The 13,724-nt window shown below is 39.7% G+C and overlaps 1 pseudogene; it reads left to right on the top strand.

Moving 5' to 3' along the window:
• The first annotated feature begins 3,956 nt into the window (after positions 1-3,956).
• On the top strand, positions 3,957-5,465 carry LOC101705341 (signal peptide peptidase-like 2A pseudogene; annotated as a pseudogene).
• Positions 5,466-13,724: the final 8,259 nt, after the last annotated feature.

Below are 13,724 nucleotides of genomic sequence, written 5' to 3'. Positions count from 1 at the left end.
AACTATTATTTCTGTGGATATTGGCCAAGATACAAACTTGAACTCCACTATAGAGATTAGTTTTCCAGATGTGCCAGCTATTTAGAGGGTGAGGTAGAACATGAATGAGGACATTCACTCCTTGGTGTTGATCTGGGAAACATACAAATTTCTCTGGTCCTTTTTCCCCATGGTATTAAAAGCAAGAGTGCCAACTGCATCACCTGAGGGGAGAAAGTGGAAGACATTGTGTAACTATGACCCACATGAGAGTTTGACCCCTATTGACAAATAAGTTAAGTGAAGAGGGAATAATTAGAAGCCACTCTCTTTGTAAGACAAACTGACACAGAGGAGATCCAGAGATTCAATGTTGAATACAAATTCTGACTTAGAGCCCTGACATTTGCCCAGAATTGGCCTAGAAGATTGAGCCCTTACCAACTTTAGACATTTTTTTTCATTTTTGACCATCAAGACTACTGAAGTATCTTCTTCCTGATGGGATGCTGCGTTCTCCCTCTCCCAGATGAGGTTACAGTCATAGACACAATAAGAAATACTATAGCCAAGCCCTCTACTCTTCTGTCCTTGTTTGTAAGTGACCCACTCCCTCTAAGAACATTGGGTTACACAGTTGGAACAGATTCAGAAGGACCAGCTAACAAGAAAAATATCTGCCACATCTGTACTGGACTCCTGCCCACCCTAATCCAGAGATTCAGGCTTTTGTTGAACCCAATCCCCTGATTTAATTTCCCCTGGATGTCTCCCCATAATGGCAATCCATCTATATTTTCCTTTGGTACTGACAAACTCCAATGGTGGAAGGTCATTTGATTCTACAATGGAAAGAAGTTTCAAGGAAGCAACTTTTAGTTCAGTATTTGAAGAGGGAATTTTTCAGGAGCAGGAGCTCTTAAAAAGCTTTTGAACAGGTAGGGGAAAGGAAAGAAGGGAAAGGAAAAATTATGAGAAATGGAAACAAAGTCTTTGTAAATAGGGAAGGGTGGCGGATGAAGGGAGGGCAGGGAATGGGGAAAAAATAAGAACCAAGATACATCATGTAAAGGCACAAGTTCCCAGTGAGAAATGTAAATGTGTTGTATACCTAAAATGTACCAATAAAAGAATTTAAGAAAAAAAATAAAAAATAAAAGAGCTTCACTTGTGTAGACATGAGGAATGGTGAATTCCACTTAACCAGAAAAAAAAAAAAAAGCTTTTGAACAGCCACAGAAAAGAGGGCCATGCAAAAGGACAGTGTGAGTAATCACCATCACAGACACTAAGAAAAAAATTTTTACCTTATGCTGTTGGCTGCTATCTCCAAGATCTGAATTGTTAAGCTCCTATGTAGCATGGATCATGTCTTACTCATCATCCCTGGTGAACTTCTTCAAGTGTTTTTATTTAATCTGTTCATGATTGCATGCCCAGTGGACAGACTATGGGAAGTTCCACAGTGGCAGGACATTTGTACCTAAAAGAGTACAGCCTGTTCCCAGTCTGTGCACAGAAGCAGCTTTCAGTGAAAAGGCTCCAAAGTAGTTTCTGGTTAGTGCAGCCTTGGTAGGAAATATATTTTGCCCACAAATGCAAAGCTTAAGTGTTAGAACTGAAAAGGAAGGCAAAGGCATTGCAACAGCAAAGTAACAACTGGGAAGAGCAGAATCAGGGAGTGGAGATGAAGAGGCTTAGGGTGCTTCGTAGTCTATGGAAAAAGCTCCTGACCCATCAGTATATGAAGTTCCCCCAGGTCCCTAATGAGTGGCATTTCTTGACACATGACAAGGCTTGTTATTCTTCCATGAGAGCTCAAGTTTCTAGGGTAACTGGTTCTCGACTAAAGCATACTACCATTTGAGTGGCTGAGTCCCTTTCCTTTCCATAGAGCAATGTGTAGTACGAAAGAAAAAGGTAAAGTCACAGAACATGACCTACTTGAAAGTACAGATAAGGGAAACTGAAGAAAGAGAAATTTAGGTATATTTAAGACATTTTATATTAATTAGGTTTATTTTTAAATTGATACATAAAAATAGAAGAGTAACAAAATGGTGTTTAGATATATATGTATTCATTATATAATGTATAAATCAGGTTAAATATATCTATCTCCTCAAACATTTATTGTTCCTTTATGGTGAAAACTTTCAAAATTCTTTCTTCTAACTTTTTGAAGTGTACAGTACACTATTATCATCTATATACACCAAACTACAAAATAGCACACTGGAACTTCTTGCTTCAATCGGACTGTAACTTACTACCTATCAATCAAACTTTCTCCCTCCTTATTCTCCCCACCCTCTGGTAGTACTGTTCTGTTCTCAATCATGAGATCAATCTTTTTATATCCTATGTATGGTTGAGATCACATGGTTCTTGACTTTCAGTGGCTGATTTATTTCAGATTAACAAAATGATCTTCAATTGCAACCATTTATTGTTGCAGGAGACCAAATTCCATTCTTTGTATAGCTGAATAGTATTCCATTATGATATGTGCCACATTTTGTTTATCCATTCATCAAGTGATGAACCTTTAGGTTGTTTCCATTTCTTGGCTATTGTGAATAGTGATGCAATGAAGACGGGAGTGTAGATGTCTGACAAACTGATTTCATTTCCTTATGTACTCAGTTCTGGAGTCACTGGAACATATGGTAGTTCTATTTTTAATTCTTTGAGGAACCTCTATCCTGTCTTCCATATTGGCTGTACTGATTATTTACATTCCTATCAACAGTGCTCAGGTGTTCCCTTTGCTCCACATCCTCCCCAGCACTTTTTTTTTTCTGGTACCAGGGATCAAACTCAGGACCTTGTGCTTGCAAGGCAGGTGGCAGAACCACTGAGCTAAATCCCTGGCCCCTCCCCAGCACTTTGTATCCTCAGATTTTTAAAAAATTCTATCAGTGTATGTTCACATTAATTACGTTCATCTTCGGAAATTTGTATGTAAACATATCTCATTTCAATCTTTTTATTTCCTTTTCCTCTTTCCTTTTTTCCATCTATCCCCATTCCTAGGTTCCTTTTCCCATCTCTACAAAGTCTACCTCTCTGCTTCTTGTTATCTATTATTTTGCTTTTTATGTATATTTTGGATTTCTCATATAAAAGAAACCATGTCATATTTAACCTTGTGTGTCTGATTTATTTCACTTACCATTATGGTCTCAAGGTTCATCCACTTTCCTACAAATTAATCAGATTTACCCTTCTCGATAGCTAAGCAGTACTCCATTGTGCATGGATATATCATCCTCTTTAGCTTTTTTATAATAGCCATTTCTGTTGGGGTGAAATGATAGCTTATTCTTGTTTTCATTGGCGTTTCCTGACTACTGATTACTTTGAGCATTTTTCTCATAAACTTGTTAGCCATTTATGTCTTCTCTTTGAGAAATGTCTATTTAGCTCTATTGCCTTGGAAGATACATTTCTCCTCAGTTGCACTTAGACAACAATCAAAAGGTCACATAATGTTTTCCTTCATATCATGTTTTTAACTTACATATTGAAACAAAAAAACACCGCCAAATACCATAAATATCACCCTAAAAATATATATCTAATCAAAATATCTTTACATCACTGGCATTTTGTTTTCCAAATATCATATTAACACACCTACTCAGACAGCTACAGGGACAGGGAATCCTCCTGCCTGATGCTTTCAATTCTGACTTTGATCCTCTGCTTTACCTGCATATCTTAATCAAAATAAATTTCCCCTCTTCTTAGTCTTTGTTAGTCAAATGTACTGCATTAAATGCAAGTAAGTGCGCCACCAGCTACCAGTCCCCGCGGCAGTGCCACCAAGCACCTGCTGAGGACCAGCCCGAGCCAGACACGGAGCAGAGTGGAGCCCCTCTCACCACGCTCCCGACGCCCACCGTACCTGCGGCCCATGGGCCGGCCGGCTCCTGCAGACAGCTGCCCAGGCAGCACGCGTCTGGAGAAGTCCTATGTTCGCTAAGGGCTACTGCACACTGAATAACCCTTCCTAGACCGAGCTTCCTAGTACCCTAGAAAACATTAACTTCCGTTACTTTGATGACTCTGTCTACCACACCACCGTGCAACCTTTCTGATACTGTAACTCCTGGTGGTATAGAGAAGAAAGCAGTTGTTCTGCACAGGGGACCATGCCGCTTTCTGGAAAAAGCCAGAATCACATGGACAGGAGGTGCTGAAGCATTGTTGGTGGCCAATAAGAGTGTCCTATTTACTCCCTCATACTAATTGCATTTATAAACCAAAGACTTTAAAGGTATGAAGTGCAGGGGCCCGGGATTTAGCTCAGTGGTTCTGCCACCTGACTTGGAAGCGCAAGGCCCTTAGTTCGATCCCCTGTACCAAAAAAAATAAATAGAAGATATGAAGTGCACTCTTGGAAATGATGTCACTGTGAAAATGTATTCTCCATCATGGCCCAACTTTGACTATACTCTGGTGATTCTGTTTCTAATCACTCTATTCACTGTGGCGTTAGGAGGACACTGGAGCAGACAAATTGAACTGGAAAACCTGAAGGCAGTGACAAACACTGGAGATAAGGAAATGAAGAAAAAGGAGGAGGAATATTTAACTTTCAGTCCTTTATAGTTGTGATACTTGCAGTCATTTGCTGTTACCATGGTCTTACTCTATTTCTTCTGCAGACAGTTGGTTTATGTTATGATAGCAATTTTCTGCATAGCATCAGCCATGAATCTGTACAACTGCCTTGCTGCATTAATTTATAACATACCATGTAGACAATGCATGACTGTGGGTCATGGCAAAGCATTGAAGTGAGGCCTGTTTTTTTCTCTCTCAGCTTTGCATAGCAGTAGCTGTTGTTGGGGCTGCTTTTTGAAATAAGGATAGGTGGGCTTACAGGGCATGATGGGGATGCTTTCTGTCTGAATAAAACACTGAAGTTACCCAACTTGAAGTCATATGTGGTATTTCCAGGCCTCCTCATCTAGATGCATTTTTCATTTTCATAACACGATTCATCACAAAGAATGAGGAAAGTATCATGGTTGAACTTCCAGCTGGACCTTTGGTAATACTGACAAGTTACCTGTAGCCATCAGGGCATCAGAACTGATTTATTTCTCATAATGAGTGTATGCCTCATGCCTGTCTCAATACTGGGTTTTGGAGACATCATTGTGCCTGGCCTGTTGATTGCATACTATAGAAGATTTGATGTTCATACTATAGAAGATTTGATGTTCACACTGGTTCTTCCTCCTTATAATACATTTCTTCCACAAATGTCTGCACTGTTATCTCACATTTGTTGTTCTGTTGCTGACCAAAAAGGAGCAACCTGTTTTCTTCTATTAGTACCTTGCATGCTCATTACTGCCTCCATTGTTGCTTGGAGATAGAAAGAAGTGAAAAAGTTCTGGAAAGGCAGCAGCTATCAGATGATGAACCATCTGGACTATTTGACAAATAAAGAAAACCCCAGTGACTACTAATGAACAGATTGCCCAATAATAATATTATGTAGACCTGCAATAACATGTTGTTGATTTTCTACCAAAAGAGTTTGACTTTTTAGTCAACTTTTGAATTGACATTCTGAAAGCATTTTCAGTGACATGTTTGCAAATATATATTTTTATGAGCTGGTACTGTTAACTATAAACAAGTAAAATACATTTGCTTTTAATTATATTAAAGTTGTACCTTCATATTAAATAAAAGCATATGGTCTGTTTAAAAAACATAAACAAATAAATCCAATTAAGACCTTTTCTTCTCTCCAGATCAATTTACACTATTCCAAGTCTCTATTCAATCCCCCCTCCTCTGATTTCCCCTAACTACTTCACTGATGCCACCATATTCAGCTTTGGTTTTGAGTGCTCTTATCTTTCCTCTGCATAGAAAGACCCAGCAGCAGCATGGAGTTGAGCTTAGGATAAGAGTGATTGTGCTGGGCTGGGGATTTAGCTCAGTGGTTCTGCTGCCTGCCCCGAAAGCACAAGGACCCAAGTTCAATTCCCAGTACAAAAAAAAAAGAAGAGTGATTGTGCTCCCTCTTTCCTCAGCTAGCAAAAATCACGCTCTGAATCCCCTCAGATGCTCTGGCAGGTATTGAGCCCACCATCACACTCCCTCATGGAGTATGGAAAAGATGACCCTCTCCCGAAAACATTGAGACAGGTGGTAACCAGGCCCCCTCCTCTGTAGCAGAGATGCCAAATGTCTGCAATAGCCTATTCTATTTTGGGTATAGCTCAATCATAGTGACTTTCTCAGGATGGTGTCAGCCCCAAAAGAGATCAAGCTGATGAATCAAGTCACTGAGTAAATTCCATCTGCACATGGAAATAAATACATGTAAAACCAAGGTTCATTCTTGGCACCACACATTAATTTTTATTTACTAAGTTCTGTGGTGAGTACTGGAAGTCAGGAGGGTTTGGACATGTCTTATTACCTACCATCCATTTATTAAATCATTGGTTTCCAATACTGTGCTGAGAGAACCTTGAGTCAAGTTAGTCCACCTGTACCTGTGTTGCATTATTAGTCACTCAACCACAAGCAAAACGAACAAACAAACAAAAATTATTCCAATCACATTCACAGGAAAAAGACTAAAAATTTCAAACCTAGAATTTCAACAAAAGGACATTACTCTAAATCTTTTTTGAGGTTATTTTTAACAATAGAAAGTCTTCAAAACAATGGTTCTCTGCCTCTATCCACCCCTTTAACCTGTCTCCAAACAGATTCCCACTCTACCTTTGCCACTTGTCCTGTAAGGACAATTGGGAACCTCTAAGCCCTATAATTTGATTGTCCCCCAAATGAGAGAAGTAGCCATTTTTCATCTGACTTCAAGTCAATAATATTTTGCTTCGAATTTTTTCAATTTTTTTTTTTTGAGACAGAGTATCACTGTGTACCCCAGGCTGGCCTTGAACTCATGGTGATCCTCCTGCCTCAGCCTCATGAGTGCTGGGATTATAGGTGTCAAATAAATTACTAAAGTGTTCTCAAACTTACAACTAGAAAAATGATCATGCGCACATATATGTGCAGCGGGCAGTTTCTGCTGGTAGTAGTCTCCAAAGCAGTGAAGAGGCCCAGGTCCACTGCTAAGTCAGCAACAGTGGACCAATCAATGAACCTTCCACAGCAGCATGACCACCATTACTTCTAACATAGTGGCAAGGATTTTGCATCTTAGAGATTACACTGCAGGGATGATGTGGGAGATGTACTTCCACAGAGAGAGAGAGAGAGATTAATTAAAAGCAATTAATTCTTCCATCTAACAACCCTTCTCTAATATAAAAGTGTGCTCCTTAATTGTAGTTATACTATGATTTAAATGGCAAGAAAAAAATAAAGCATTACTAGAAATATAAAGCTTCAGATACCTGAATTAGTCTGTCAGTACAGAAAATGGCAGGAAATCACAATTCAAAATTGTGAATATAGTTTAAAAAAAGAAAAAGAAAAAGCTAAAGAAGAGGAAACACAGGTTCATACCAACCCTTCCACATAAATGACCATTCCTCTGAGCATAGTCACACACAAAAGTGCTTCTGCTAGATGTGTATTTTGTCAATTTTAGCAGGAGTTATAAATTGTCTCCCAGGTTATTCAAAATATGCCCCTTTCACCTAGACATAAAAGGAGTGGATAAAATACAAATAGAGCAATTAAATTTCATTCCTCTTTCAATTCTGTTTAAAATGCACATGAAGAAAATTAGAAAAAAAATGTTCACTAGGGAAAAACAATCCCAAAAGGTCAGCTGCAAAGTAATATTCATATAGCTATTATTTAACAAAAAGTTAAGGTTAGAGAGAGTATCTGTGTTATATTAATCTGAATCAGTGTTTCCTTTCTCTTCACCTATAAATGATGTAAATATGAGAAATGTTCTCCCTAACACAGGATAGAAATTGCAAATTGCCCCATGCCATATTTTGTAGGCACACAGCATATACTATCTAAATGGAATCATTTCGTCAGAAAGTACAGTACACTACCCTAAGTTCCTGTTTTGCTCTTGCTAAGTTTTACCCAGCCAGGATAGCCATCACTTTTATTCTGACATCTCTTACCAAAACAGCAAATCTACCTCAAGTTTACTGGGGCTCTTAATAACAAAGGCCAGAAAAACATCACATGGAAAATGTGAACTACCCAAACAAAAGGGCACATGACTCTCTTCACATCACTGAAGAGCAAAATGGCTGAACTTATTCCCATCCCCCCTCCATTCTTCTTTCTTGTTCTATTTAATGGCATGCTTTTCAGAAAGCACCAACAAAAGAGAGGTCTCGATCGATCTCTGTCTCTCTCTCTATTTCTCTCACAGTGTACACAATAGAAACCCATACCTAATGACATGTGATCTCCACAAAGAGTCACATAGCCCCATAAACAACTTTAAGCTTCTTCCAAAAACTGATTTTCCTGCCCAAATTTAGGATCCATCTCTGAAAAAAACAATATTTCTCAGTGATCCAGAGCCAAGAATAAAATCACTTGAAAAGAAAGAGAAAGGACAGAGAGCCTTCCAAATAACATGGGAGAGGTACTGGAAGGGATGCAGAGGGGCACGGTAAATATGCCTTTCTCAGAAATGGAACTCAATCAGCACCAGGGCAAGACAGATATGAGGCAAGGATGTGGGGCCAGACCAGCCATAAAAGGAAAACACATTACAAGGTTTCCTCAAGAGCAGGCAGTAGGGAGAGTTATACCAGAGAAGGTAGACATAAAACAGGCTGGAGGTCAGATATAGGGAACTAGCAGGAGCACAGTACTGCTTCACAGGAGTCTAACAGACTGGCCAGGCATCTGCCAGGAAAGTCACCTGGCAGCAAGAGCCAGACACCCAGCTATGAAGTCTGAGGCCCAAGGTCAAGAGTCCCCTATCCCAAGGGTGTAAAAAGATCCTGGCAGATCTTGGACTAATGGGAAATGTAAATGGCACACAGGATGTAGGGCAAGATCTGCAATTGGAATGTGAATACAAGGCTTGAGTAATGAAGAAAACACTACTAGCCTCCTCCTCCTAGCATAGACTGACTGGAGGCTGATATATTAACCTTCTAATTCCAATAATTTCCAAAAACCTGAGTAGTTCTAGACTTAATCTTCAAGGCTGAAGAGCAATGAAGGAGGTTCTAAAATAATGACTACATAATCAATGAGCTCTGTCCACTGGGGAAAAAAGGGCCTGAAGCATGATGACAACTAGAATAATCCTTTCCATTCACCTTCATCCACTCTTAATTCTTATATGCAATAAATATTCACTGGAGCCTGCCCTGTGCCATACACTGTGCTGAACCCTGAACAAGACCCAAACCCTGTGGCTGGCCCACTAGAGAACAGGGACAAGGTTCCCATTCCTATGTCTCTGATGTTGTGAACACCAGCCCCACTAGTGTCCCCCCTACTTCTGGGAGGTGGGAATGTTCACGCCCAATGGTGCTTTAAGAACGAGGGAAGGAATCTCTATGTCAGCGCCTAATCTCAGCTCCTTCTTTCCAATAATACCTTGGAGAGGACAAGGGAATGACAACTAACCCCAAAGCTAAGGCAGCCATTGTCAAGTCATGCAACCCTGCTTGAAGCAGCCCCTGCCTGTCCAGAAGAAACATGTCCTAATTGGTCCTCTGGTGAAAGCAGGACCCAATTAGTCAAAAGTTGGTTATGCACAAGCTAGCTTTTGCTTCAGGACACTGTAAGCATCAAAGACAGACCAGGACTGGATCAAATATGCAAACTAAGCCATGTGAACATTATATAGGGAACTTCAAGGAGGACAGCTGAGAGGCAAGGAGGGCTCAAAGGGATCGTGTTCTTTAAAAAGACAAAGCCATGAGAGGAGCGTTTAACCAGTCTCAGCAGTTGGCTGCTCTCCTCATATGGAACCTCCTCAACCTAAAAATTCTAAACCAACTAAAGCAAGGCCCTTAGGGAAAGAAAGAGCCCTTCTCAACCAGAGATCAACCTCTGCTGTCAGTACCTAAGGCAGGAAACTGCACTCTAGACATATTGTGACTTGTGGAGTGTGGTAGCAAATAAACTAATCCTCTTCCCATAGGGAGACCAAGATATAGGGCCGAAAACATACTTCACGAATATTCTCCTCTCCATTTGAGAAGGACAGGGGTTGAAAATTCAGAGAAGGAGAAGGGTGAATATCTGGAGTAAATTATATAGCTGCCAACTGGAATCCCATGACAGAGATGTTACAAAATGGAATAGCTAACGCCTAGCAGGGGACAGGGAGAAAAGTGATATTCCCCCTGATCTCCACTGACGCTCACATAAGCAGACGTTTTATTTTGTTTTTCAGTACTGGGGGTTGAACTCAGTACCTTGCGCTTGCTAGGCAGGTGCAGTGCCACTGAGCTAAATCCCCCGCCCAAGCAGATGTTTAAAATATCATCCCAAACTGCTACTTGTTTTCTTCATGTGCATGTACATGTGTAGTGTAACTTAAAAGCTAACGTATACTACCCTTTCCTTGGTTCTTTATTCATAAGTTTAAATAGGCAAATATCAAAGAAAAAATAAGATTTTGAATGAATTTTCTTCATTTATTAAAATGTAATTTTGTTGTTTTGTGATTTTTTTAAAACTTCTTAGTACTTTCTAAATGATATTGTTTAATTTCAGGATGTTGATTTAGCATGCCATGATTGATGACCAGGTGGGGCTTATTGTTCCAAATGTCTCTTGTTTTACTGCTTTCCATCAACCAGGTCCCTTTCAACAACATGCTTTCGGCCAAAAGTTTATTAGCCAGCAAAAAAAAGTTGTCTTTCCAATAATACATTCAAACCCCTCCCAATCCAGTTTATCTCTCTAGTTTTCTAAACTAGGGGTGAAAGGATTTCTGATGGTTAAAGTTATCATAAAAACTGAAGCCATGCCAACACACAAGCTTGGCTCCTGTACTCTATGATCAGCTTCAGAATTCTCTCACGATCCTGGTTCAATTCAAACCCCAAGGGAAGTAACAGTACTGCAGGCAGCTTTCTCCTCTCTGCTCCGGCCGTCTACAAAGACCCGTTTCTTTGCATTCTTCAGCACTGAAATTCCATGAAATCATGGGTATGTTTCCAGGGTGCTAATGGAGCCACTACTTTCACCAGAAAATTGCTTCCAGTGACAAAGACTACATGAACTCGTTCTGCAAACGGGACAATTTCTTCATCATTCACAGCACTGTCTGTCCATTTCTGTCTCAATGCTTTTGCTGTTTGCTAGCTCCTGTGATTTGTAAGCTCTCTATTCTGGTCTTCTGATGGCCAAATCCTATTTTGACTTTCGAGGCCTAGCATAAGGTCTACCTACTCCCCTCAAATTTTCTCAGACTTCAACAAACAACATTTCTCTGTCACCTTCACTGCCAAATATCCTCAAATATATCTCTGGCAGCAGGTGATATCTCATGACATAGCATTGGTTACAGAAATGTGTTAGAAGTGTAGCAAAAGAATTTTATTGAGAAAGTCTCCAGTCCCTGACAATAGAGGTAGTATGATGCATCTGGGTTCATGTAAAAACCAACTTAAGACTCAGTGGCTTTTCTGACATTTACTAGCTGTGTGGTCTCAGGCAGGTCACTTTCCATCCATGAGTCTGGGCTTCTTCCTATTCAACAACTTCATGGAGCTGTTGCCAGGCTAACATGGGTTTAAGTGACAGCCACTTTCCTAACCACTGGAACTACAAAGATGAGCATGATAAAGCCCCAGGCCGGGACATCTTGAAAAGGCTTGCAGTTAGTGGATGTTATTTACAATAGCTTCAGGTATTTTGAAGGAAATGGTTAAATTGCATTTGGGAAATAGTAAGCTGGAATCAGGAGCAAAGAAATTAGAGGGAGAGGAACTGGAGACTGAAGCTACTCCTTGTGCTAAGGCCTGGGAAAGGGGTATGTGAAAGACGTTCGAAATAGAATAAAATTACAGGTCTTGCTTCGTTTCAGATGTAAGAGGGTAGAGGAGATTGGGGAGGTATCTGGGCTCAAATTTCTTGCCAAGGAGACACGTGTAAGACAGGTAAAAATAGAGTAACTGGGGAAAAGAGCTGGTTTGAGTGTAGGAAACCAGCTGCTACAGACTGCAGGTGTGTGTTTCATGAACAACTAATGACCACCTCAAAGTCCAGCAGCTTCTTCTTCACAACCCCACCGAGTTCTCTTTCTCTGTCCAACTTGATTTTACCTACAGAAAGTTCAGTGGTGAAGTGGACAACAAACCAGGTTTTCTGGCCTTAAGTAAACAGTGTACACCACCAGTAAAAAATACAGCCCTCCCCCAAGAATGGTACTGATTGGCCATATCTGACTTTCAAAGTTAAAATAACTTCATCTTAAAATAGCCTGTGCTTCTCCTCTTGATCATTTCTCCACAATTGTAAACAGCAAACTGTCCTCTGAAGCTGCTCAGGCAAAGCAAAGCAGCCTGGTCCGCTTCACTGGAAGTTGTGCTTCCGCATTCTGAGCCTTCTGTAGAACTCTTCATCTGCACTGGTCAGTGAGTATGCTCACTGCAGGTCAGGAAGATGGTCCTTTATACAGTCTCTAATTTAGATAGCTCAAACCAAGCATGGTAACATAGCCTGTTACTCCAGAACTGGGAGGCTGAGGCAGGAGGATCACAAGTTTGATTTAAGCCTGGGCAACTTAGCTCAGTGCAAAACCCATGGGTTTAATCCCCAGTATGAAAAAATAATAATAATAATAACAACAATAATAATAATATATGCATTCCCTGTGATCTAAGAATTTATACTAGGGAAGTAAGAATTAAATGTAAATATTTGGTTTACAAATTTACCAATTGAAGTATCCCTCTATTTTGAAAAAAATTACAGGGATATTCTGAATATAAAACAATAAGAGAATAGTTAAATACATTTTCATATATCCACCAAATGGACTATTTGACCTATTTAAAAAGTTGTAAATGTATTTTAATAATTGAAATAGATTTTAACAAGGAAAACAAAATCTAACATAAGTATACATAATTTTGTTCTCAGTTTTGTAACATGCACACACACACGTACATTTACACAGATGTAAGTGCACTATAGACAGTCATACACACATATAACACACTCTTATATATACACATACCCGGAGAAAAATAACCTAGAAAGATATAACTATTGTTATCTCTAGAGCAATTAAAGATGATTTTCATTTTCTTATTTCTGTGTTTTCTAATTATCTTTTGAAATCTTTTGCAATCAGGAAAAAATATTAAAATAAAGGGAAATCAGCTATGAAATATGCCACAACTTGGGAAGAAGGACATCGGGGAATTTGTGCCATGGAACATTCATTCTCCCAGTATGTAGGGGTATATTGTTGCTGTTTGTTGTTGTTGTCATTGTTACTGCTGCTGCTGCTTTTATTGTTGTTTGAGCCCAAAAATGATCTATCTTTCCAATTCTTACAATAATATGCCTAAAAGCTCACTCACCCTGACCCCTGCCTACACTCTACAATACACACACACACACACACACACACACACACACACACGCACACACACGCACACACATAAACACACACTCTAGACTACAAATGCCTCAGGGGGTACATCTTATTCATCTTGCTATATAACCTCTATTGTCAGCAGGTGCCTAAAATTTTTTGCTGCACTAAATTGATCAATATATTTCTAAATTAATTCTTTGAATGTCTACTAGAAAGTACAGCTGTGCAATTGGAG

This window comes from Heterocephalus glaber, unplaced genomic scaffold, assembly GCF_053883595.1.
Source record: "Heterocephalus glaber isolate CG9 unplaced genomic scaffold, H.glaber_assembly_v1.0 deba00001481, whole genome shotgun sequence".
NCBI lineage: Eukaryota > Metazoa > Chordata > Mammalia > Rodentia > Bathyergidae > Heterocephalus > Heterocephalus glaber.
The sequence above is the reverse complement of the archived record's forward strand: the minus strand, read 5'-3'. Positions and strand labels throughout refer to the sequence as shown.